The sequence below is a fragment of the Ylistrum balloti genome, unplaced genomic scaffold (genome assembly GCF_031769215.1).
Source record: "Ylistrum balloti isolate Yb309-2 unplaced genomic scaffold, AGI_CSIRO_Ybal_v1 Utg370240, whole genome shotgun sequence".
In the NCBI taxonomy this organism is placed as follows: Eukaryota; Metazoa; Mollusca; class Bivalvia; order Pectinida; family Pectinidae; genus Ylistrum; species Ylistrum balloti.
The window spans coordinates 252,156-277,476 of NW_026782195.1; the positions used below are offsets into that span (position 1 = coordinate 252,156).

Below are 25,321 nucleotides of genomic sequence, written 5' to 3' on the forward strand. Positions count from 1 at the left end.
AGGGTGTCTGTCGAAGGTATCTCTTTATCCTAACTCTGTTTATCTTTAGTCACCTCTGGTTTACGCCACTCTCTCTCAATCAGATGTCAATTTCAGAGTTTTCATTGAGCCCTATAAATAGTTATTCGACAACGCATCAACATGTGATTGTAGAGACTTGTCAATTTCATCATATTCTACAGGTATTCTGTGGATTTTTGGATGGTTTACTTAGGGCTAAGTAGTAGAAGGCATGTGTAATGTATAGCTACAGAGAACTGCTTATTAGATCTGTGGAGGTAAATAAAAGATAATTAGGAGTAAACCAACTGGCTAATGTTCTATAGGGGCTATACATGTATGACATAGATACCTATATCACCCTGGTTCTAATTACATTTCAACTCTTCTGTTGGAACCATATTTGTCTTTAAATTTACATGCAACACTTAACAGAACACATACCTATATCATTCCAGTTATAATTAAATTTCAATTCTTTTCTGTTGAAATCTAATTTGTCTTTAAATTTACATTGAACATGCAGCATATCAACATTCCAAATAAAGGTCCGCATCAATACTCCTCATCAAAAACTAGTCACTACAAACATACTGTTACATAGGAATTGTGTCGGCAAGTTAGGACGGCATAAGGTTATCTTTGCTGGCACCTTCATTAATACTGAGACATTCTTCCACTAATGAAACATTGATTCTTGAAAATTCAATTTGCTTCAAACAAAATATGTATTATGGATGAAAATTTGCAAGCAGGAAATGTGATTATGATAGAATTACTGAGAAAATAAATTATAAATAATTTGATATTGTCTTATTACTTTATAAAACAATGGAATTACTTATTTTTTCATCCATGAAAAATTGCTAGGTTGGCAATGTAATAGAAATTGTGTGAATGTTGGAGGAAATGCCAGTGGCAGCTTAAAGGTTGCACTTTGTCAGGTTATTGCATATGTTACAGTGTAAAAGGGCTGTGGGCACATTGTCCAGGCTTCATTGTCATTGGACAACACAAACCGTGGCGACACAATCATATTGATCTAACACTATTCCTGTTATAGTCTGTAAGAATATTATTATATTTAAAGGCATCTGTCTCCTCCAGAGTTCCATTCCTCTAACAAACTTGTCCATTTATAGTTTTCTTCAGCAACTAATTTTAGCATTTGATTAGCTTTTTCTCTCACATGAATGGAGCAGGATAGACACGGCACCTTGTTGGAGCCCTCTGGACCCGAGAAAGTGAGAAACAATATATCTGATTCACTTAGGAGCTTGAATGCCTGGTCAAGGTGTTACACCAGTAATATTTATCTGACGTGGGATCGCTGTAGGAAATGAAATGGAGAGCGTGATCTGACCATTTATAAGTCTTTGGTAACTTTGCCTGCTTTGTGTGTCCAGTTAGGCAGTCTGCTCAATAATTGTGGTGGTCAATTATGCAGAAGTGATGCGAAAACTTGACTGTTGTACTTCATCACAAATTGTGATCGACTATTTCCCCATACTAACTAACAGTTAAAGTGTATCGTGAGCTCTACAACAATTTATCCTCCAATTACAGAACCATCTTTATTCATTTAACCGACTCACTGTTTTATTGAGTTGGAATGGGTGATGGGAGTTACAGTTAGATTTTTGGAATGGAAGTCGTGGAGGAGCTGGCATTGTGTTCGGATGGGACTTAACGTTATTTAGGGATGGAAGTTCACAAGGAGCTGACATTGGATAGCAACGGGAGTTGAAAAGGAGTCGACATTGGTTGAGTATTGGAGTTGACAAGGATCTGAAATTGGATAGCAATGGGAGTTGAAAAGGAGTCGACATTGGTTGAGTATTGGAGTTGACAAGGAGCTGACATTGGATAGGAACGGGAGTTGAAAAGGAGTCGACATTGGTTGAGTATTGGAGTTGACAAGGAGCTGACATAGTAGGAACGGGAGTTGACAAGAAATCAACATTGGTTGAGTATTGGAGTTGACAAGGAGCTGACATAGTAGGAACGGGAGTTGAAAAGGAGTCGACATTGGTTGAGTATTGGAGTTGACAAGGAGCTGACATAGTAGGAACGGGAGTTGACAAGGAGTCGACATTGGTTGAGTATTGGAGTTGACAAGAAGCTAACATTGATGCTTGAAAGGAGTTGACAAAGAGCTGACGTTGAGTAAAAATGGGAGTTGGTAAAGTGTTAGCATTAGGTAAGGATTGGAATTGCTATTTGGTAGGATGGGAGGGCTGGAGGTTAGGACGAGGATAGCATCAGGAGTTTGATCGGGGAAGATTTCAAATTCAGTGTTAAACTAGGGTGGATGAGTTTTAAATATTTGTTGGAAATGGTTGTTGGTTAACTCCTTTTTTAATAAGGCATTTGTTTGTGAGTATTGGAATATACATGTGTGAATGCAATAGCTATTGTCTCCAATTAAGTAAGGTCAAAGAAAGTCCTAAAATATGATGTAAACAGTGAAAATGTTTTAGGGCCTGTTGTAGACTATGTAATGTTGCAGAATGAAAGACATTCAGAACAAAAGAAGAGAGACATGGATAAGCCATGTACTGCAGAGCCAAGGATTCATCATATAATAGAGAGAAAGGAGATTAGATTGTAGAGGATGGTCTAGTAACACCAGGGGAAGGAGATTAGATTGTAGAGGATGGTCTAGTAACACCAGGGGAAGGAGATTAGATTGTAGAGGATGGTCTAGTAACACCAGGGGACGGAGATTAGATTGTAGAGGAAAGTCTAGTAACACCAGGGGACGGAGATTAGATTGTAGAGGAAAGTCTAGTAACACCAGGGGAAGAGGAAAGTCTAGTAACACCAGGGGAAGGAGATTAGATTGTAGAGGATGGCTTAGTAACACCAGGGGAAGGAGATTAGATTGTAGAGGATGGTCTAGTAACACCAGGGGAAGGAGATTAGATTGTAGAGGAAAGTCTAGTAACACCAGGGGTAACACCAGGGGAAGGAGATTAGATTGTAGAGGATGGTCTAGTAACACCAGGGGACGGAGATTAGATTGTAGGGGAAAGTCTAGTAACACCAGGGGAAGGAGATTAGATTGTAGAGGATGGTCTAGTAACACCAGGGGAAGGAGATTAGATTGTAGAGGAAAGTCTAGTAACACCAGGGGAAGGAGATTAGATTGTAGAGGTCTAGTAACACCAGGGGAAGGAGATTAGATTGTAGAGGATGGTCTAGTAACACCAGGGGAAGGAGATTAGATTGTAGAGGATGGTCTAGTAACACCAGGGGAAGGAGATTAGATTGTAGAGGATGGTCTAGTAACACCAGGGGAAGGAGATTAGATTGTAGAGGAAAGTCTAGTAACACCAGGGGAAGGAGATTAGATTGTAGAGGATGGTCTAGTAACACCAGGGGAAGGAGATTAGATTGTAGGGGAAAGTCTAGTAACACCAGGGGAAGGAGATTAGATTGTAGATTGTAGAGGATGGTCTAGTAACACCAGGGGAAGGAGATTAGATTGTAGAGGATGGTCTAGTAACACAGGGGAAGGAGACCAGGGGTAACACCAGGGGAAGGAGGAGATTAGATTGTAGAGGAAAGTCTAGTAACACCAGGGGAAGGAGATTAGATTGTAGAGGATGGTCTAGTAACACCAGGGGAAGGAGATTAGATTGTAGAGGATGGTCTAGTAACACCAGGGGAAGGAGATTAGATTGTAGAGGATGGTCTAGTAACACCAGGGGACAGAGAGAAGATTGTAGAGGATAACACCAGGGGAAGGAGAAGGAGATTAGATTGTAGAGGTCTAGTAACACCAGGGGACCAGGGGAAGGAGATTAGATTGTAGAGGAAAGTCTAGTAACACCAGGGGAAGGAGATTAGATTGTAGAGGATGGTCTAGTAACACCAGGGGACGGAGATTAGATTGTAGAGGATGGTCTAGTAACACCAGGGGAAGGAGATTAGATTGTAGAGGAAAGTCTAGTAACACCAGGGGAAGGAGATTAGATTGTAGAGGATGGTCTAGTAACACCAGGGGAAGGAGATTAGATTGTAGAGGATGGTCTAGTAACACCAGGGGAAGGAGATTAGATTGTAGGGGAAAGTCTAGTAACACCAGGGGAAGGAGATTAGATTGTAGGGGAAAGTCTAGTAACACCAGGGGAAGGAGATTAGATTGTAGAGGATGGCTTAGTAACACCAGGGGAAGGAGATTAGATTGTAGAGGAAAGTCTAGTAACACCAGGGGAAGGAGATTAGATTGTAGAGGATGGTCTAGTAACACCAGGGGAAGGAGATTAGATTGTAGAGGAAAGTCTAGTAACACCAGGGGACGGAGATTAGATTGTAGAGGAAAGTCTAGTAACACCAGGGGAAGGAGATTAGATTGTAGAGGATGGGCTAGTAACACCAGGGGACAGAGAGAAGATTGTAGAGGATGGTCTAGTAACACCAGGGGACGGAGATTAGATTGTAGAGGATGGCTTAGTAACACCAGGGGAAGGAGATTAGATTGTAGAGGAAAGTCTAGTAACACCAGGAGAAGGAGATTAGGTTGTAGAAGATGGTCTAAAAATGTGATGTTAGAAAATTCTAAGGCAGACTGTTGACTCTCACTTCTTCCTTAAAATCAAATAGCAATAAAATGCATTTCTTGCATGCTTTAGATTGAAGTGGTGTCATCATTTTCAAGGTTGGCATAACAAAATCATTTGTCTGTAGGAAAAATCATGGATGCTGTATAAAGCGGAAAATTGTCAGAATTTTCAGGAAATAGTCTTCATCTTCAGTTTTTTTTTCCTCAAGAACCCAAATATTTGCTTTATGTGGTTGCCTGGCATTCCGATCAGAAACAGAACAATTAGTTATTATTTTATCGAATTTCAGCCTAATTAATGGAGAGCCAGTTTCCAAATATTTTGAATGGTTTTATTACAGTATTATTAACATTGTGGCATGTTTTCAGATGTGAACATTTTATTAAATTATCTCGCGGTCTGATTAATTGGCAACAAATTACCGAGTATTTTTTTGATAATTCCACAATTTGCTGAGGGTAAAATTGATGAGGCTTCCTACATTTACAAATGATTCACACACACAACTGTTCCTTTTCTGATGCAGAACTTAAAGTAAAAAATGTAACTATTGTAATTAAAAGATAACTAGAGAGATCTGTACGAAATAAAAAAGAGTTTTGATTGTGTTGAAAAGAAACCATGTTTAAGGTAGTATTTCTAATGTATTACTGGTACGACCAGTTTTATCCCAGTTCGAAACTTCAGTGAAATATTTTTTCAGATTTAGAGATTTTGATATAGAAAAAACAGTGTGAACACCATATAAGAAAAAAAAAATGAATTTGTCAATAATTTGAAGGGTTTAGAGAAGCCTATGAACAAAGTAATGTTCTTTTTCTGCTTTAGGTCAGAAGTTGTGCAATACAATTATACAGTCTCGAATCCTTTTGTACTACACACATTTTAAACTTACTTAAAGTTCCACTATTACAACTGAACTAAAGATTTCCTTGGAGAATCCTCGGGCGGATAAAAAATTGTTATTATTCAGGTAAGTTTTTATTTTTCCAGTCAGTCAGAATTTCAAGATGGTCGCTGCTTTTTTTGAGTCTTTCAAACTTCTGCAGTTCCACTCTGCCATATAGCTAAGATTTGGTTGTAATGTTCCTGAATTAAAGTCGACAAAATATTTGTATTTTTTGGCACCTTTGTTACATGATTTTTTACTCATTTTACTTAAAGAATGGAACGGAAACTCTCAGAACGAATCTAGTGATACAATAACAATATTGTTGAATAAATTTTAAATTACGGTTTTCACTACAAGTAATACTGTTGCAGTGTATTTGGGTTTTCATTTTCAGATGATCGTTAATGCTTATGGGCCTCTTGTAAATAAAAGCGTTTGAAAAATATTTGTGAAAATCTGTGCAGGTGTGATGATTTATGATCAACATTTAAAAATTAAAACAAATTTGAATCTGTGTACAAATGCTGTGTACGGAAAATGGTTCCCCCGATTACGATAACTAGCTCTTTTCATTCAGGTTGAAATACCTGTACAGGTGCGTTTTAATATGTAAACTGAACACATGATGTTTGTATAACCCCATAGGTCAGTGAAAATTCAAATATCTTTTGAGAATATAATTATTTGGAGTTGAAAGTAATTTGCAATGATGTGAGGTGAAGAAAGAGGCAATGAAAACTAACTATGGACACCTGTTGTATTATTTCATATGACCATTATGACCTTAAATGTCATTCAGAAAATTGTTTCTGAAGTAACGATTGGTGCTAAAGCAATTTGATCACAGAGTGTAAATAAAAGATTGTGTTGGTAGTTACTATGTTAAAATATTTTAAAGCTGTAAACTGCCAGGAAAAGCTATACACTTTGGCAAAATTTAGAGTAAAACTTGCTAGAAAGACCTTCCCAAACCTGTCCAAGGTGACCCCTCGTAGAGAGCCTCTCAGGGGGAACTGTTTTCCCATTATTATACATTATCGAGTAAAATCTCTGAACTGTTTTGTTTTATCAATTTACTTAGTAAATATTAATGATCTACTGATAGTTATTGTATAGTGTTTGTCATTACATCCCAAGCTGACATTGATACAACACAGAGTTGCATGTACTCATGCAATGTCCTGGGTATGTTAGACATAGTGATCAATGGGTTTCCGTCTGTGATATTAATGTACTTACTTCATAATCTGTGCTGTCATATCACATGACCTGTGTTGTAATACACGGGTATCTTACAACCTTAACCATAACAGAGGTAAAAAAAATATAAATAGGTTATGCTTGAGAAGGGAAAGAGAATGATATCTACCCTTAGTTTAGTGCAGTCTAGTTAGCTACAACTTGTGTGGAGTACTTAAGAGCTATTATGACAAGGCAGAAACTGGAAACTAACAGAGTGAAACACAGTGCAATGAATTGACAAACTACTAGAAAAATCTCACAAGGATATGATTCAGAATACATGTATGTAAGTACCATAGATGTACCAGATGCTGTTTCCTTCTTGTTGTTAAGTATGATCTGGCCAGCGTGATTATGTAATAGTACACTACAGATTTACACCATAAGTAATATAAGTACAGTTATAGGCACAAGGCATGAGGATCACCAACAGCTTTTGTATATACTACATTATATTCTCAAGATCTGAATCCAGTGCTTGGACAGGATTGTGTGAGGAGGTCAGTCAGTAGGTCAGTATCAGAAAAATTTTAAAATTTGTACAAACATTTTATTTATCTGGTCTAGAGAGGTGTAGGGCTGTCACCGGGTTTATTAATACATGATAGCTCGTCCAGAGAGATGTAGGGTTGTCACCGGGTTTATTTAAACATGATAGCTGGTCCAGAGAGATGTAGGGTTGTCACTGGGTTTATTTCTACATGATAGCTGGTCTAGAGAGATGTAGGGTTGTCACCAGGTTTATTTAGACATGATAGCTGGTCCAGAGAGATGTAGGGTTGTCACCAGGTTTATTTCTACATGATAGCTGGTCTAGAGAGATGTAGGGTTGTCACCAGGTTTATTTAGACATGATCGCTGGTCTAGAGAGATATAGGGTTGTCACCAGTTTTATTTATACATAATAGCCAGCCCAGAAAGATGTGACGTAGTCACCAGTGATATCTTGACAATGACATCTTTTGTTAATTCATAGACAAATAGCTTGTGTGTTTATGTGTTACCTGGTATATCTATCGTTTTATCAAGATTTTATCCAAAGTCTACTTCTCCAGGGCAGTTTGACTTGATTTATCATGAAACATCTATTTGGATAGAAGTGATGAGTTGATATTGGATGAAGGGAAGTTGTTAACTCACTGAAACAAATTAAAGTGACAGGGCCAGACTAAACGTAGAAAACTATTTCACCAAGTATATATTGATGAAGCATCCTTTGGCCAAGAAAATCAAATGTTGTGTAAACAACGGTTTTCTGCTGGAACCTGAAGACAGATGAGTGAGGCTAAATAGTAAAAAAGGATAAAATCTAATCAAAAGTCGTGCTACAGAGAAGAAATTGACACTATGGGGAAAAATTAGACTCTTTTCTAAAGAAAGCAATTGACAAACTTAACTGTTCTAGTTTCAGACACAATTATGTGCTCTTATCTAATGGTATGGAATATGTTAAGGATATTAGCTGTGCTGTAGAGATAAATACCAGCTGAAATCTTCAGGCCTATGGGCTTCTTATTGGTGTTTGTTCCGCTGAATTGCTGTAAGATTTCATTAATGTTTTATAAAACTATGGTCTTAGGGATTGTTTATGGTTGACTAGAAATACCAGTCTTACAATTGGGAATTTTTGCTTTATTAAAATGACAAGGAGAGAACAGGCACATCTAACATTCATCAGCCTGACATTATCTCTGTTACATATGGAATGAGAAGAATATTTCTGACAGATCTGATATATTTGTTTTGTGTCATTGTAATACATCAAATACTTCTGTAAGCTGGTAATCTTCAGAGGTTCGATGGGTAAACAGAACTAGAAATATGGAATTAAAGAATAGTATATAGACCTCATATCCAGAGATAGGCTGATGTTACATGGCCGGGGTGGAGGACCAAGGATTCCCCTTATCAGAAGAAACCCTCCATCGCGTTTGATGCAGGGATTACTTAGATAGCGTAGTTGATACCTTTATCAGGTCTTTGGACACTGGTCATTTGCTCGGTAATCCAGATGTCAAGGTGTGAAATGACCAATCACTGAGTCACCCCTACATAGTTTCAGCTCATTGACCTTGTAACATGTGTAACACCTAACCCTGGGATATCTTCTTGTGTGGAAGAAAGTCAGTGGGCAGCTTTATGTCAAGGTAGCTTTTATAGGAAGTTTATGGAAATTCTATCATAAAGAATCTGCAGGACAGCTACCTCAAGAAAGAGGAAATTCATCGGTTTGGATGGATACTGCAATGTCCTGTAGTGAGGTATTTCTGTTAATGGTAAGAGCTCTTGTCAATCATTAGGAGTGATTTTTCAATGGGATGCTTAATGACCTTGAGTTAGAGCCTATTTTATTCATAGGAAATCATGTCTGTATATGAGGTCGTTGTCGCGACAACCAAGGTATTATTTTAGTGTTATGCTGGAAAAAAATAATTATTGGTATGACCTTGAATATAGTAATGCTTAATTTGATACATCCAAAAGGTCAACAGAAATGAAATCACAGGAGTGTCGTAGATTTGTCTTCATTACGCAGCTAGTACCGCTGTCGAGTGAAAACCACATTGTTTTAGATGTGCCAGTATGTCACAGGTAGTGAAAGGATTCTGTGTGGTAATTGGAATCACTGCTATAATAGATGTTATTGATTGTTGCAGTATGGAATAACTACATTTATTCTGTAAATACTTCACAGGAAATGTGCCAGGAATGTTGAAGAAACAATTGATTACATTTATTCTCATGAAATTATAATGATGGCTCCCTTGGCGTGGATAAGTGATTCCTGGGTTAATGATTCTGAAAGCTTTGTGGACTAATTTTCTTCTAGATTACCATGTTTATCTTGAGTATGTCCAGAACACTCGGCAATGTTTGACATTAAGCGCTCCTGAACATTGCAGACCTTACAACTTAATGTCAAATAATCTAGGAAATGGATTTTAGGGTGAAAGACTTATTCGACGTTTTTCCTTGAAATTGCTTACTGCATGTTATTATTGGCAGCTTAAATTTGATGTAAAGTCCTGTTTTAGGAACTAGTTCTTTTATAGTGTAACTGTTGGTCGTACACTGCGATAGGTTGGCTGGTATCATATGGTTGGTAATTGTATTGACAAACATGGCCTTCATACAGGACCAGGAAGGATCTGTTATTGCTGATCTGGGCAGAGTAAAATCCCAATAGTAGACATTATGTTCATTCTTAGTGCTTGTAAAAAGATACTTTTTATATTTTTATGGAATAAAAAGCTTGCTTTATCGAATCTTATCAAGTTGTTTTCATAGTAGATATATGTCTCACTTGTGAATCAACTTTGAAAGTACAAGCCTCAGCTGTTTGGTAACTGGTATCTTCTTTTTAGCTTAGAATATTTCAAAGGTAATGTGTGTGTATATCTGACTTCAGAAGTAGCTTGGTGAACTGGACTTATCATCTAGAATTTTACCATAGATGGACAGTTGTATCATGTTCTTGACATGTCTTCCAAATAAACAGTCAGCTCGACAGAGGAGTATCACCATCATCCCCTGAACTCTGAAAACCACAGCCTCACATCAACTCAAATAACTATCTAACACAAATATAAATACCATTTATTCTAACAGGACACTGTGAAGATTGATATGAAACCTCCATTCTTAAATGGCATTGTATCTGTGAGAAGGCTATGACTCACAGCGTGGAGGTCTTACATTTCTCCTGTCCTGCTGTTCTCAAGTCAAGGTCTCCTTCGCTGCCCTCCATGGTGGTCTATTGATACAAAGCAGCTGGGAAGAGCAGTTCTAAATCTTTCATCTCATCTTCCTTTTCATCTAATTTGCTCAAAACTTTTTTTTTTATTGATTTACAGGTATTTCATTTCCAAAATGTGTTTTTATACTGTTATTTCATAGGATAAATGTTCATTTTACCTCCTACAGAACACACATATTGTTTCATAAATATCATTCATACTTGCAATTCTCCCTCATTAAAAAAGAGATCAAATTTTGGCCCCAATTTCAGAATTAAATCTAATTTGTCCATGGACAACAGCAGCTGAAACCATGGTGTTTTAATGGACTAATTTGGGAACTGAAGGTCTATTTATGTGATCTGTGGAAGATTTGAACTAAACTATGAAAATTAGTGTGATTCCCGATTAATTTCTGAGGTTTATCTACATGATTCCCAATTAATTTCTGAGGTTTATCTACATGATTCCCCATTAATTTCTGAGGTTTATCTACATGATTCCCCATTAATTTCTGAGGTTTACCTACATGATTCCCCATTAATTTCTGAGGTTTATCAACATGATTCCCCCATTCATTTCTGAGGTTTATCTACGTGATTCCCCATTAATTTCTGAGGTTTATCTACATGATTCCCCATTAATTTCTGAGGTTTATCTACATGATTCCCCATTAATTTCTGAGGTTTATCTACATGATTCCCCATTAATTTCTGAGGTTTATCTACATGATTCCCCATTAATTTCTGAGGTTTATCTACATGATTCCCCATTAATTTCTGAGGTTTATCTACATGATTCCCCATTAATTTCTGAGGTTTATCTACATGATCCCCCATTAATTTCTGAGGTTTATCTACATGATTCCCCATTAATTTCTGAGGTTTATCAACATGATTCCCCCATTAATTTCTGAGGTTTATCTACATGATTCCCCATTAATTTCTGAGGTTTATCTACATGATTCCCCATTAATTTCTGAGGTTTATCTACATGATTCCCCATTAATTTCTGAGGTTTATCTTTGTGATTCCCCATTAATTTCTGAGGTTTATCTACATGATTCCCCATTAATTTCTGAGGTTTATCTACATGATTCCCAATTAATTTCTGAGGTTTATCTACATGATTCCCCATTAATTTCTGAGGTTTATCTACATGATTCCCAATTAATTTCTGAGGTTTATCTACATGATTCCCCATTAATTTCTGAGGTTTATCTACATGATTCCCAATTAATTTCTGAGGTTTATCTACATGATTCCCAATTAATTTCTGAGTTTTATCTACATGATTCCCGATTAATTTCTGAGGTTTATCTACATGATTCCCAATTAATTTCTGAGTTTTATCTACGTGATTCCCCATTAATTTCTGAGATTTATCTACATGATTCCCCATTGAATTCTGAGGTTTATATATGTGATTCCCATTGCCTGTAAACTTCGGGGGTTTATTGACATGACGTGTAGATATATATCCGTGTATCAGACATATTGATCTGATAATTGTTTACAGAGTTATTGCCCTCTGTGTAAACTAAACACTACAAACTTGTCTGGTCAACTCAGAAGTTTCCAACGGATTTCCCACTGGAACATATCATTATCTGAAATGATTTTCTTTTATACATGAAAAATTGATCAGATTATCGAAATAAAGAGTGGTTGTACTGGTTTGGTGATGTGTGCAATAAGTTTTAAGAAAGTGTAAATGTGAAGTTTTATACAGAAGTGTTAGTTTGAATTAGTAGAAATGTGTAATGATAACTCTGCTCCCAGTAACAATACAGAAATATACGGTGGATTCAGCCCACAAACAGCTTAGTGTTAACACTATAAGACTCATGGCTCCTCCGACAGGTGTGTACTTCATTAAAGATGCCATTTCCTGTCCACTAACAAGGCACACCTGTACATTTACTGGGAAGATGTTTTCTTAACGTTCATTTATATATCTTATTTAGTCAAAGATATCCTAACATTTTCTAGATTACAAACATTATGTTGTCTCCAGCAGCTGTAGCATACAAAATGTTGGTATGTTATTGACCAATTAGATTAATGTTTTTGAGACTGCTTTTCTGTAGAAGTGCCAATCTCTGATTACCATATTGCTTTAAGTTCCCTACATTACTTCTTTGGTGGTTAGAGGTCTAGATTTGCCATTTCACTTCCTGTCTGGTGGTTTGAGGTCTTGGTTTGTTATATCACTTCCTGTCTGGTGGTTTGAGGTTTAGGTTTACTATATCACTTCCTGTTTGGTGGTTTGAGGTCCAGGTTTACTAAATCACTTCCTGTCAGGGGTTTGAGGTCTAGGTTTACTAAATCACTTCCTGTTTGGTGGTTAGAGATCTAGGTTTACTAAATCACTTCCTGTCTGGTCGTTAGAGATCTAGGTTTACTAAATCACTTCCTGTCTGGTGGTTTGAGGTTGAGGTTTACTAAATCACTTCCTGTCTGGTGGTTTGAGATCAAGGTTTACTAAATCACACCTGTCAGGGGTTTGAGGTCTAGGTTTACTAAATCACTTCCTGTCTAGTAATTTGAGGTCTTGGTTTGTTATATCATTCCTGTCTAATGGTTTAAGGTTAAATTTTTCTACAGCGCTCCCTGTTTCATAGTTTGGTCTTGATTCTGTCTCCTTTGTGCAGTGAAAGCAGTACTCGATAATTTTATTGAAAATCTCAAAACTAATTAAGTAATGCAGCTGAATTTCAGCTGGCTGTCATGTTTTTAATTCATTTTAAAGAGATTAATACATATCATTACATGCATCTGATTTTGAAATAATACACTTTGGGATGCTTTTCTTTTAAAAAATAATTAGTTTTAATTCAAGGACATGATATCTTATTTCTGACTGAGAGTTGTTGGTTTTTTTCTGAGTATGGTGAAAGCATTTCCTCACACTGGCACATTGAACAATTACACTGTTAGCAGAAGTTGAATCTTTTCTATTAAAACCTGACATTAGACAAGTTGAGAAAGATTTTGAAAGGTATCAGGACTACCCAAGGAAGCTTCTAAATTGTCAGTCAAATGTCACACGCAATAACGAGTCTGCTAACTCGGGTCATCAATGACTGTCAACAAGCAATGATGAGAACTCCACCACAGTTAGCTACTGGTATGGTGTTATCACGTTTACAGTTTGGATGTTAATAGCTTCTGTTCTTGTGTTTTTACTGACCACTTTAACTCTATTTAAGTCTTCTGTGATTGGAACAAGCATTTCAGGAGAAACAGAATTTTATTGTTCTGTGATAAATACATGATTTTCAGGAGAGACTAAATTTTATTGTTCTGTGATAAATACATGATTTTCAGGAGAGACTAAATTTTATTGTTCTGTGATTAATACATGGTTTTCAGGAGAGACTAAATTTTATTGTTCTGTGATTAATACATGGTTTTCAGGAGAGACTAAATTTTATTGTTCTGTGATTTCTACATGGTTATCATGAGAGATTGCATATTTTTTTTATTCTAGTGTTATTTTTTACAAATTTAAATCAAGTTATAATTTCAAGCCTCTACATAACAGTGATTGAAATAGCTTTCAATTGTACATTTTTCTAACCTTTAGATTCAATTTCCTGATGACATTGCAATCTTAAACTTCTAATGAGGTTTTTGTATAAAAAGTGTCAAGATCACAGATGAAGAACAATTACTATAAAAGAAGAGTCAGTGGGAGGAGTGATTCATGGGGCTATCACTTCTTAGAAAGGTTTGTATGTTGTATGCTGGAGCTATAACAATATCTTCTGTGTGATGCTGAATAGCACAAACTTTGGAGGCTATAGTTAATAGCATTTCAGCATGGGACGTCACAACTACAGGAGAGATATTCTAGTCCCGGTATTGTACATCATGCTTTTGTTGGAACTGTCTTTGCCAGCTTTTCCTGCCATGCAAAAGAGATTAAAGCCCCAGAAATGTTGGAGACTAAATACTTTTGAATTGATGTTTTTTTTTTTCTTTTATCAACTTGATTGACTTTCAGTGATCTGACGATTGGTAATTTACTGTTTATCCATACACTTACTTGTCATCGATTATCATTGCATTGATCTATTTTAGTTTTTAGTCAGAAATTGGTTTTTGAAAAAATGGCAATATTACATCAGTGGCTTCCCGGATAATGAGGCTTCATTACATGGATATTACGTGAATGCTCTCCTGACCTTCTGTTGCATGCTCCATGCCAATACACTTAGTACTCAGTCAGGTCTGGAATCATCTCCTCCCATCATCATGTCTGGAATTTCCTCTTTCCAATCATCAGGTCTGGAATTTCCTCTTTCCATCATCTTCTCCTCTGATTATTAGCTTATCTGGTCCATAGGACTGAGTTTTTGAAAAGAAATTACTTTGACCGGTATTGAAGGTCATGGGGTCAATTCTGTTAAAAAACACTATAATGACTCCTGATTAATCAACATGCCTACCATCAAGATATTTAGATCATATGTTCTTGGGATGAAGCTGACAAAATTTATGCCTTTACAGGATAAACCCTAGAAAATGTCACAGTCAGCGTTAGCTTTTGTACATAAAAGTATTATACTGAAGGAGCATATTCATTGTCCCTTACCATCTCATTGTCTGTATTTGTAATCAAGATTTCTTACTTTTTTTTCGATGTTGTTCTCTTGGGCGAGCAGTGTTTCTTGCTTTCTAGTTTTAATTAGAATGTGTAGCAGATTTTATTATTTCATTCAGTGCAATGAAAGGTTCTTTTTTCTATAAACACAGACACTTTCTGTTTATGATTAAAAGTCTCATATCTTGTTCCAAAGGTCAAGCACTTGTGAAAGTATTGCAACCTTTGATCCTAAACGCAGATTGAAATTGTAGCTTTCCCACATCCAATAAGAGAAATAAAACTGTGTGAAAGAGATTTTTTATAACATGATTGATATGTGCAGTTTTGATATTACAGGGCGGTGGTCATTTGGTTCTATGTGGATATGGTAATCTGTATGATAATGATGGGGGTCAGAAATGTAACACCTGTAGAAGTCACCTGTACCGCACTTAATGATAGGTCATAAAGTGTTTTGTATATGCTGAATAGTAGAAAATATAGCAGATTTAATGTAAATATATAATTTAGATGTTGTTGCGTAGGATTGTTTCTGTTGACGCTGACAGGTGGATTTAGAAGCTAACCAGGCAGACAGATAAATGTCGGGATATATCTAATGTCCCTGCCTTGTTCCTGTTTCCTGTTTGTGTTATCCTTTGTTGGTGACCCCTTTAAGTCTCAAAGCTAACATTATCTTCTACAGTTTGATTGGAGTAAAATGTAGCTATATATGGGACCACACAGCCTTATAAATATCCAGGCTATTATCTTTGGCAGACTTGTTAATCTCATTAGACTATTTTAAAAAAGGGCAGATAACTTTTCAGAGGCATAATGTGTATTTTGGATCCATTTTGTAAAATTAAAGTTCCACAAATTTCTATATGTGTGTGGCATTCTATTCCTATTTCATTGTGTTTTGTTAACTTTTTTCATCAGTAAACATGTCGGAGTTTTTCAGACCAGGAAGTATTGATCTAGTAGGTATTTTCTTAATTGGCATGGAGTAGAGAATACAAAAAAATTATTAAGGTCTAGGTCATGAAATTGGAGTGTTTTTGCTGGTTATGTAATTATTTCATCACATGCCTGCTTGGTACATGCTGTTTGTCGAAATTTGCTGGAGTCTGTTAGCTTACAGACATACTTAAAGGCTGCTTTGTCATCCATTATTGTCTGGATTAAATATGAACACACAATTAGGAAGTGGTTTGCATATAAAGGTTTATTTAGTTGAAAATTATATATATGTTGGGTATCCAGACTTGTGGTTGTGATATGATTCTTTGCTGTCTGTGATGGTCAGTGGAACTGCCTGTCATTAAAATTCCGTAGGGCTGCTGGTCACTGAGTCAGTAGGACTGTAGGTCAGTGTGGATCAATAGGACTGTTGGTCACTGAGTCAGTAGGACTTCTGGTCATTGAGGGTCAATTGGACTGGTGGTCATTAGTGGTCAGTAGGACTGCTGGTCACTGTGGGTCAATAGGACTGCTGGTCAGTAGTGGTCAGTAGGACTGCTGGTCACTGTGGGTCAATAGGACTGGTGGTCAGTAGTGGTCAGTAGGACTGCTGGTCACTGTGGTTCAATAGGACTGGTGGTCAGTAGTTGTCAGTAGGACTGCTGGTCACTGTGGGTCAATAGGACTGGTGGTCAGTAGGACTGCTGGTCACTGTGGGTCAATAGGACTGGTGGTCAGTAGTGGTCAGTAGGACTGCTGGTCACTGTGGGTCAATAGGACCGCTGGTCAGTAGTGGTCAGTAGGACTGCTGGTCACTGTGGGTCAATAGGACTGGTGGTCAGTGAGTCAATAGGACTGCTGGTCAGTAGTGGTCAGTAGGACTGTTATTCAGTAAGATACAAAAAGACCACTGGTCAGTAAAGGTCAGTAAGGCTGCCTTACAGTATGTGGCTTCATGTCTTCTGTAAGTCATTGAAGACGTAGTCATTACATGTGTTTGACCTGACAAATGTAATTATGTCTGGGATCTGATGAATCATTAGTCCTACTTACTTATTAACTACTACTCATAATAGCTTATAACATGAAACCATATGTGTCAGAGTATTATTAGTAGACACCCAGGGACCATTATCACCAATTTATTGGTAGGCTCTCTGAGACCATAGAAGAATTTCCTTGGCCCATAAGGACCAGTTACTGGTAAGATAAACATGTATGTTGGAACGTTTCCTGATATGTTTTCTCTCTGATAAACACAGTCATTGTCCGACTATGTTGTATCCCACCTCTCTCTCTCTCTTTATGTATAGTACACAGTTTGATGCCCCACTTACACAGTAGTGATGACAAATGTGTTATAAATTTGTGAACCTACTAAACAAATTATTGTCCTTGCAATCTAGAAGAGAAACCCATTTTGTTTTACATACATAATTATAATGTTGACTTTTCTAAATTTTTACATCTGATGAATTTAATAATAGCTGTTTAAAATGTTAAAGACTTTTTGATGTTTCTGTTATATTTAGTCATGCAGTGTTAATTACAAGCTTTTAAGAAAATTAAGTGACCTTGTCTAGACAGTAGTTGTGTGTGAGATCCCTAGGTACCTGGGTATTATTTCGGCTGTGATTACAGTGATATATATGATGAAGTATGTGTCTTTACTGTTACACAGTGACTCTTTCCATTGTGATTATGTTATCACAAGAACTATCTGTTTGATGGTAACCGTCCCCAAACTACTGGACACTTATCAGGGGAGATAATTAACTCTGGCTACTTACCACTCATACTTTACACCCCATGTCTCTTATAACAAGCTACAGGACTTTGGTAATGACATGGTTAGAATTTCAAACAAACGTGAAGGTCAACGAAGTGATGTAAATAGCCATGACAAACCACTATTAGGAGTTTTAAAACATTTCCATGACCTTGACTCCGTAGATTGTCTTTAGGCAGGAGATGGAACTAATAGTGTTTCTTCTATCCTGATTTACTGTATATACAGGAAACATTCATTAAGATAATTTTTTCATTCTTTTATAAAATATGTTAAAGTCGCTCTTAAATACACATATTACAGAATCCTTTTCAAGCTTAAAGCTGACAATGCATGTTAAACAATTTTCGTGTTGAGATGAAAAAAATCTATTTTTAGAATGCTTCGAAGACCTCCCCTCCTAAGCTAACAATATCTTTGGTCATTTTATCTTGGGAAGTGGCAGACATTTTAGTCCAAGCATTGCTCGGAAACATGTATGGGCATTCCAGTGTATTAAAGGCCTATCTTCTGTCAGGTGAGATAACAGGTTGTCATTATTGTAATGACGGTGCAACGCGACTAATAGGTACATTGCATAAGAGCGTTTACTCACTTCCATTTTTTTTTTCCTTCTTCTGAGTGATTGAAGAACCTGGAAGTAAATGGACATTGAACACATATCTATGACAAACAGACACATTATTAGCCAAATAACAGAAATACATGTATATCTTCTCATTACAATTAACACATTTTGATCCGTGAGTTTTAGAGGGGAAAAAAACACAACATATCAACAAATGAATAACTATGGCAAATCCTACATTGGTTTTTTTTTTACAGAATACAGACATAAATCCCTGTGTTATAAGCTTTACTATTTCCACTTATTTCTTTCAGAAAAAAGAATTCACAAGTCAACGTTTACGCAATCTTTGACAGTTTACCACTTTGCATGTGTTTTGCTAATCAAGCATTTACATGACCAAGATTCAGAAAACATAAACAAATAATAGTCGCATGTTATACGACATTTTTCAAGCGCTTCAGTGACATAGTGAAATTGGTCGTGTCTAGAGTTTAGTGCATAGGCACATGTTTCAGGTTATATGCCATGGACTGCAATGAGTTCGCTGTGTTTTCAGTTTTATAACATTTTTTTAAAATATATTTTTGGATAGCGGAGAAGTACTGTTAATCTTCATGCAACTTCAAAGTTCTCATGTGAGTGCACTCTTTGCGGGTCAGGCGTACATGTAATCATACAATAGGCAGGCGACTTTCACTTCGGGCGGTCAATGTTGAAATAACAGCCGGTTTTACAGGTTGCAAGTCTTTTATACCCAGGGATATCTGTACTCATTTCCAAGCAAAGTTTGGACTAAAATATCTGCCACTTCCTGAGATACGCTGACCGGAAGCATTGCTGAAGTACTTGGAAACTGGAAACTTTCTTACAATTTCAAAATGAATTCTTTTTATACTGCATTGTCAGCTGAAAAGGCCATCTTTTTGTTTCAGCCAATCATTGAACAGGATCAACCAGACGAAAATCCAACCTTTCCCTGTATGTTGTAATTAGTTTAGCAGTTTTTATGAAGACAGTAGGTGCAGTGTGATTTGTTGATTAAATAAACTTTCCTAGGGATCACAACAAACGTGCTCCTGCTTCATGTCATAATTAATCATACTAAAACACATAAAACTAAGTGATCACCTGATACTTGCCATTTAAAGTTGTGTTTCCTATATTGAAATTAAAAACACTCATCATGAAAAAAATCATTCTTTGACCTCAAATAGATTTTACACCAAGTGCTAAAGAAGGAGGTTGATGTATACTTCATTAAAACTTTGAGTGCTATGACCTCTATTCTATATACAGTATTTAAAACAATTCTAAAGCATGCTTTCAAGTACTTGTAGATTTTTTTGGTAACACAGAAAAGGATTTCATGTCTAATCAGTGAAAACGTTGTGAACTTTTTTTCTAAACACACAAAAACTATGGCATACCATGGAGTCAAACTGGAAGATGTGAGAAACGCTGCTAATGATGCTTTTGAACTTCTAGCCTGTTGGATATCTGGAAAGAGATACAGAGAAAAGCAGCCGATAACCTTGATCCCACTGTAAACAGAGAAAAGTAAATGATAACCTTGGCTTGAGCAGAGAAATGTTGTTGATAAGAGAAGCCAAGGCTGCTGAGGTTTTGAAATTCACACATGTACGATGTTTTCTATTGTATATGAATAAAAGATGGCTTATTGCAACATCTGTTGAAGGAGATTATTTCCTATTGAAATTTTCATGATTGTTCTGAGAAATTTAACATTATAGAGTATGCCATTATGGTAAGTATTACAGCAGGTTAACAAATGTTGTGCCTGACTTAAATTGAAGCTGATGGAATTGACTGTTAATACTGTGTGGTAAGATAAAGCAATTGCCACAGAGAGCAATGATGTTTACAGTGATCTACGGTATTCTATCACTGGCAAAGCTTTCTTTAAGTTTTCAGAATATTGAAATAATTCAAAGGCAGCATTATATAAAAAAACATCTGTCACCCAAGAAGTCATAATTGATCATATGGACGACTGACAAGGGGATTATTGTGTGTGCGCTGCTCTGCTCAATGTCTGGTGTTAGACTTAATATAACTAGCTAATGTTGGGAGCTTTAATACTTTTGCTATTGATCAAGCATATTGGTAGATTAAGTCACAGTCAGCTTGATGCTGCTATGGACTTTTAATTGGGTGCCAGTACTTTCCTTGTGGTCAAAAAACGTCACCAAATTAAACAGTGTCGATAAAACGTTTTATTGATGCTTTTTAAATCACTAATTACTTTCACACATTTCTGTATGATTTTGAAGATGTCAGTTAAACCATTGCTTCACACATTTTGGGGTTAAGCAGGCAAGAAGGCTAATGATTTGATGGTTTATTGGTGTGTCTATGCATTTCTCCAGCTGCAGTATCCTGTGTACTTCTGATTCGACACACATTTCCTTTAAAGAATCATAACAGTAGACCAATTTATTGATATTTTTCTTCGTTTATATACTCAATATCATCTCAATTCAGGGCTTGCCACTGTAAACATTTCACCCTTCATTTGTCCAGCAAGATGTTGCAACCAGCATTACTTCGGAGCTGAATTGGTCATTATTCATATTTAATTATTATATTAAAGTGTTTATTGATGTGTAAGGCAGGAAAACAAACTGTAATTAGATGTAAGGAAAAGTGAAAATTAAGTGGAAATGAAATTCAGCATTATTTACAATGAAAAGTTGAAATAGCATGTGAATTTTCTCACCTGCTTTAATCTTCTCTCAGCTCTTTGATTATCATATACATTAGCTTTTTCAGAATATGATTTTTTTTTTTTGAACAAACGGACGCGTATTGAGTAGAGTGGTTGACAACGGTAATTAAAGTAATGTACGCTTCTGACACAAGAATCAATATTTATATTTCTAATATATAAAGCACATTTAATGCATTGATATGTAAAGTCTATACAAGGTTGTGTGTCAATATTACTTTATGTATGAGGTTAACTATTCCAGCGCTGGCCACTGTTGTCCCAGGTTGTTGTTATACTGTTAAGTGATTGGCGTGCTATTATGTTAATTCATGATACAAACTTTCCACATTGTAATAATTTTCTGTTATATTGATATTCAATACCAGGGATTATATAAAAACGACCTTGTCAGAAGGTGTGTTTGAATGTGCTATACCGTAACTGAAGTATAAGTGAAACTGAGTGGAGACCTTTGTTAATATGGGCTATTGATGTTAGGAGAGATGTTACAATAGAGTGGGCCTTCACATGCGAGCCTGCCAGTTCTCCCTCCACTAGTGGCCGCGGAGGTGTAGATGTGTACTTTCATTACATCTTGGCAATTTGGACAGAACTCGTAATGAAGAATGTTTAATTATGATCCTACATACATTCAAGGAGAGAATTATTTTGCACTGTTTTGGAGATAATTTCTGACATGTTTGGATATATCGTCTACACTGTCCCGAACTCGTGGATCATACTGAGCACTGTTATCAATCAAACCAAACAAGAGATGGAGCTGTAATTTGGATTGTGTCTTTACTTGCCATAATCAAATCAGAAGAAGGGGAGTAGGAAGGCCTTTGTTTGTGGTAGGTAGGCGATTGGCCAACGATATAGAATGTAAGAGAGCTGTTGTAACAGTTATGTTACTCTGGGGAGGACAGGTAAGGTTAGATTTAGGCATTAATCCTGACAGCACTGTTTGGCCCAAGTCTCACGAGTGCTAAACCTCTGACCATGTCATTGGATGTACTGTAAATTTGAGATCCAGGTTGGTGACTCCATGTAAAATTTTTATTTTATTTAAAAGTACAACTACCAAAAACTTGATATATATATGTTTCATTTTAAAGGATAGTTGTCAGAAACTTTGTAAGCATTTGTGTGATTCCCAAAATGTGACCTTTGCTGTTTCATGCAAGGTTTCTACACAATATCTTTTATTACCTCAGATATCAAGTGTATTATCTTTGGGTTTTTTGTAAAGTTTGTATGTGATGAATAACAAAATGCTATTTAAATGGTGATGGATTGAATAACATTTCAGCACACATTCATTGCTATAATGTATAAAAATCAAGTACACTCCAGAAGTCATATGCATTTTGCAGTATTTATCATTTGTTGAATAATTTACTGACAAGTATGATTGAAAGTCACAGAAATTTTAGTGCTTTAAGCCCCCAAAAAATATAAAAAAATTGACAGACCTCTTTGCTCCAGAAAGCTCATAGTGTAATGGTAGGTAGCAAATGTCTTAAAAGAATGATGGAGTAGACGATTGAATTCTTACCCAGAAAGTATTGTCAGTACCCTAAAGGGTCAGATCTATGATGAGGGCCAGGCAATAGAGAGTGCTCATAGATTTTGTAAATATTTGAATGAATAATCAACCTGTTGTGTATTCATTTGAAATAACCTGTTTACACAATGCCAAGATAAAGTTTCCAAATATGAGAATCTTCAGGATTTTTTTTTCAAAATAATTATTTGCTGTCTTTTTTTTACAGAAAACAGCCTTGAAAAAGATATGAAATTTGAAATAAGGAGTATGTACATGCTAATCTTAGACGTGTTAACAATCTCTTAGGATGACGGTATACAGAAACTGAAAAGTCTTCTCTTCGCTGTATTGTTCATAGAAATAATTGGATTTGTATATGAATAAGCAGCCTTGGAAAGCTCTTATTCAACACTGAAAGTAATTGATGCAAAAGTGTAAAATCGTGCCATGACTCAATTCTCCGTAGATCTGGTGATAAGCGTGTTATATTACGCTGCTCGGTCAGGGATGTTGTTGTCTTAACAATGATACAACTTACCCTTGTTGATGTATGCTATCTTTTCCTTTAATCATTTATCTACACAGTTGAAAATTTAGTAATGATAGAAAAAGTTATCAACTACCTCATTTTCTCAACAATTAGCACACAGAAGGCTAGACTAGGAAATTGTTTATCAATTTTGAAAGCTTCACTATTTCCTTATTGTTGGGTACTGAAGCATGTTGAATGCTTGGCATGCATGGCGAAGAGTTCGAAAATTCGAAATAAGATTACTTGTGAACAGGAGAGAGTTTGCTATTTATAGTCTCTAAATTACATTCTCCCAGGGTTAAAGGCCAACGATTGGTTCAGTCAAATCAGTCCTCAATATAAGCATAAATGGAAACCAAATTGAAGTCGGTTTTGCATGACATTAGTTTGTTATGTTTGAGCCCCATTAATTTGCGGAGTCTAAGCATTGTATCTTCCCCGGGTCCAGTGAATGGACCTATATAATGAGCCAATGAAAAGTACAAAGGTCCTACTTGACAGGCAGTGGCTAGTTGGGTGCTCAAGTCCAGTATTGTTGGACGCAACTGCTGTGTGACAAACTAGGCGTGGGAATTTACCAGGGTATTGATAGGGAGCAGGAGAAGTATAGAGGTTTGACATTTCTTATACCTACTTCCAGGCAATCCATGTAAGTCTGTACAAATGTGTATATGTTCTGTTTCAATTATTTTCCATCTTGAGAAATTGAATTTTATGTAGATTTGTGTTGAACCATGGAGATTTGGAAACTGCTTTATTTCATTTGAGATACATAACTTGCAAATTCTGTGTATATAAATCATTCATAGTATCGAAGAAAAAACTACATTCTTCAAATGTATACTGCTGCCAGTTTGTAAAAATGACTGAACATTGGTGATATGAAAGCAATATCTAAAAAAATAAATGAAAAGTGAAAAAGCCTTGTATATTCTCGAGAGATTGCCATATATATAGTTTTTTTTTTTTTTTTATAATTTGTAAGAAGTTTGAGCTTATTTTACACTTTATCGGTCAGGCATGAAAATTGCCTCAAATCTTCATGGGTTTTAAAATTGATTCTATAGAATATTTTCCGGTGATAAATGTAGATTGGCAGATACAAATTATAGATTCTGTGAATGCCATCGTCAGTTACAATTAGTTGTTTTCATGTTTGTTTATTAGAACTATTGGAATTTGAAGCAGGTCAATAAGTTTTGCGTCAAGAGCTTACATTTTATTAAAAACTGAATGAGAACTTCAATAAGGTCAATAAGTGTACTTGCATTTTATTCATCAATTCCTGCTTGTTCTGGTTAAATTTGATGTGTTAACTGTCAATAACGTTTACGTCACACTTCTATATTCCTTGATGTCATTCATCCTGTTTAAGTTCTTTCTTTTGTCATCCTTTTTGTATTCTGGTGTGTTGCAATTGTTTTCAGATTTCTGGTGTGTTGCCATCCTTTTTGTATTTCTGGTGTGTTGCCATCCTTTTTGTATTTCTGGTGTGTTGCCATCCTTTTTGTATTTCTAGAGTGTTGCCATCCTTTTTGTATTTCTGGTGTGTTGCAATTGTTTTCAGATTTCTGGTGTGTTGCCATCCTTTTTGTATTTCTGGTGTGTTGCAATTGTTTTCAGATTTCTGGTGTGTTGCCATCCTTTTTGTATTTCTGGTGTGTTGCCATCCTTTTTGTATTTCTGGTGTGTTGCCATCCTTTTTGTATTCTGGTGTGTTGCAATTGTTTTCAGATTTCTGGTGTGTTGCCATCCTTTTTGTATTTCTGATGTGTTGCCATCCTCTTTGTATTTCTGATGTGCTGCCATCCTTTTTGTATTTCTGGAGTGTTGCCATCCTTTTTGTTTTTCTGATGTGTTGCCATCCTTTTTATATTCTAATGTGTTGAGATCCTTTTTGTATTTCTGATGTGTTGGCATCCTCTTTGTATTTCTGATGTGTTGAGATCCTTTTTGTATTTCTGATGTGTTGCCATCCTCTTTGTATTTCTGATGTGTTGCCATCCTCTTTGTATTTCTGATGTGTTGCCATCCTCTTTGTATTTCTGATGTGTTGCCATCCTCTTTGTATTTCTGATGTGCTGCCATCCTCTTTGTATTTCTGATGTGTTGCCATCCTCTTTGTATTTCTGATGTGTTGCCATCCTCTTTGTATTTCTG

The 25,321-nt window shown here is 36.2% G+C and overlaps 2 protein-coding genes across 4 annotated transcripts in view; both read left to right on the forward strand.

Moving 5' to 3' along the window:
* Positions 1-25,321, forward strand: part of LOC132552185 (heparan sulfate glucosamine 3-O-sulfotransferase 1-like) — a 131,019-nt gene that overhangs the window by 76,357 nt on the left and 29,341 nt on the right. The window lies entirely within an intron of this gene.
* LOC132552178 (heparan sulfate glucosamine 3-O-sulfotransferase 5-like) overlaps positions 1-25,321 on the forward strand; it is a 78,546-nt gene that overhangs the window by 39,502 nt on the left and 13,723 nt on the right. The window contains exon 1 of one of the 3 annotated variants that reach the window (XM_060216323.1): positions 7,143-7,214. The exons of 1 other annotated variant lie outside the window; for it this stretch is intronic. The gene's annotated coding sequence lies outside the window, so the exon portion shown is untranslated. Of the gene's footprint in view, positions 1-7,142; positions 7,215-21,878; positions 21,935-25,321 lie in introns of those variants that run through there. One more of the 3 variants, XM_060216325.1, reaches the window with a different exon arrangement.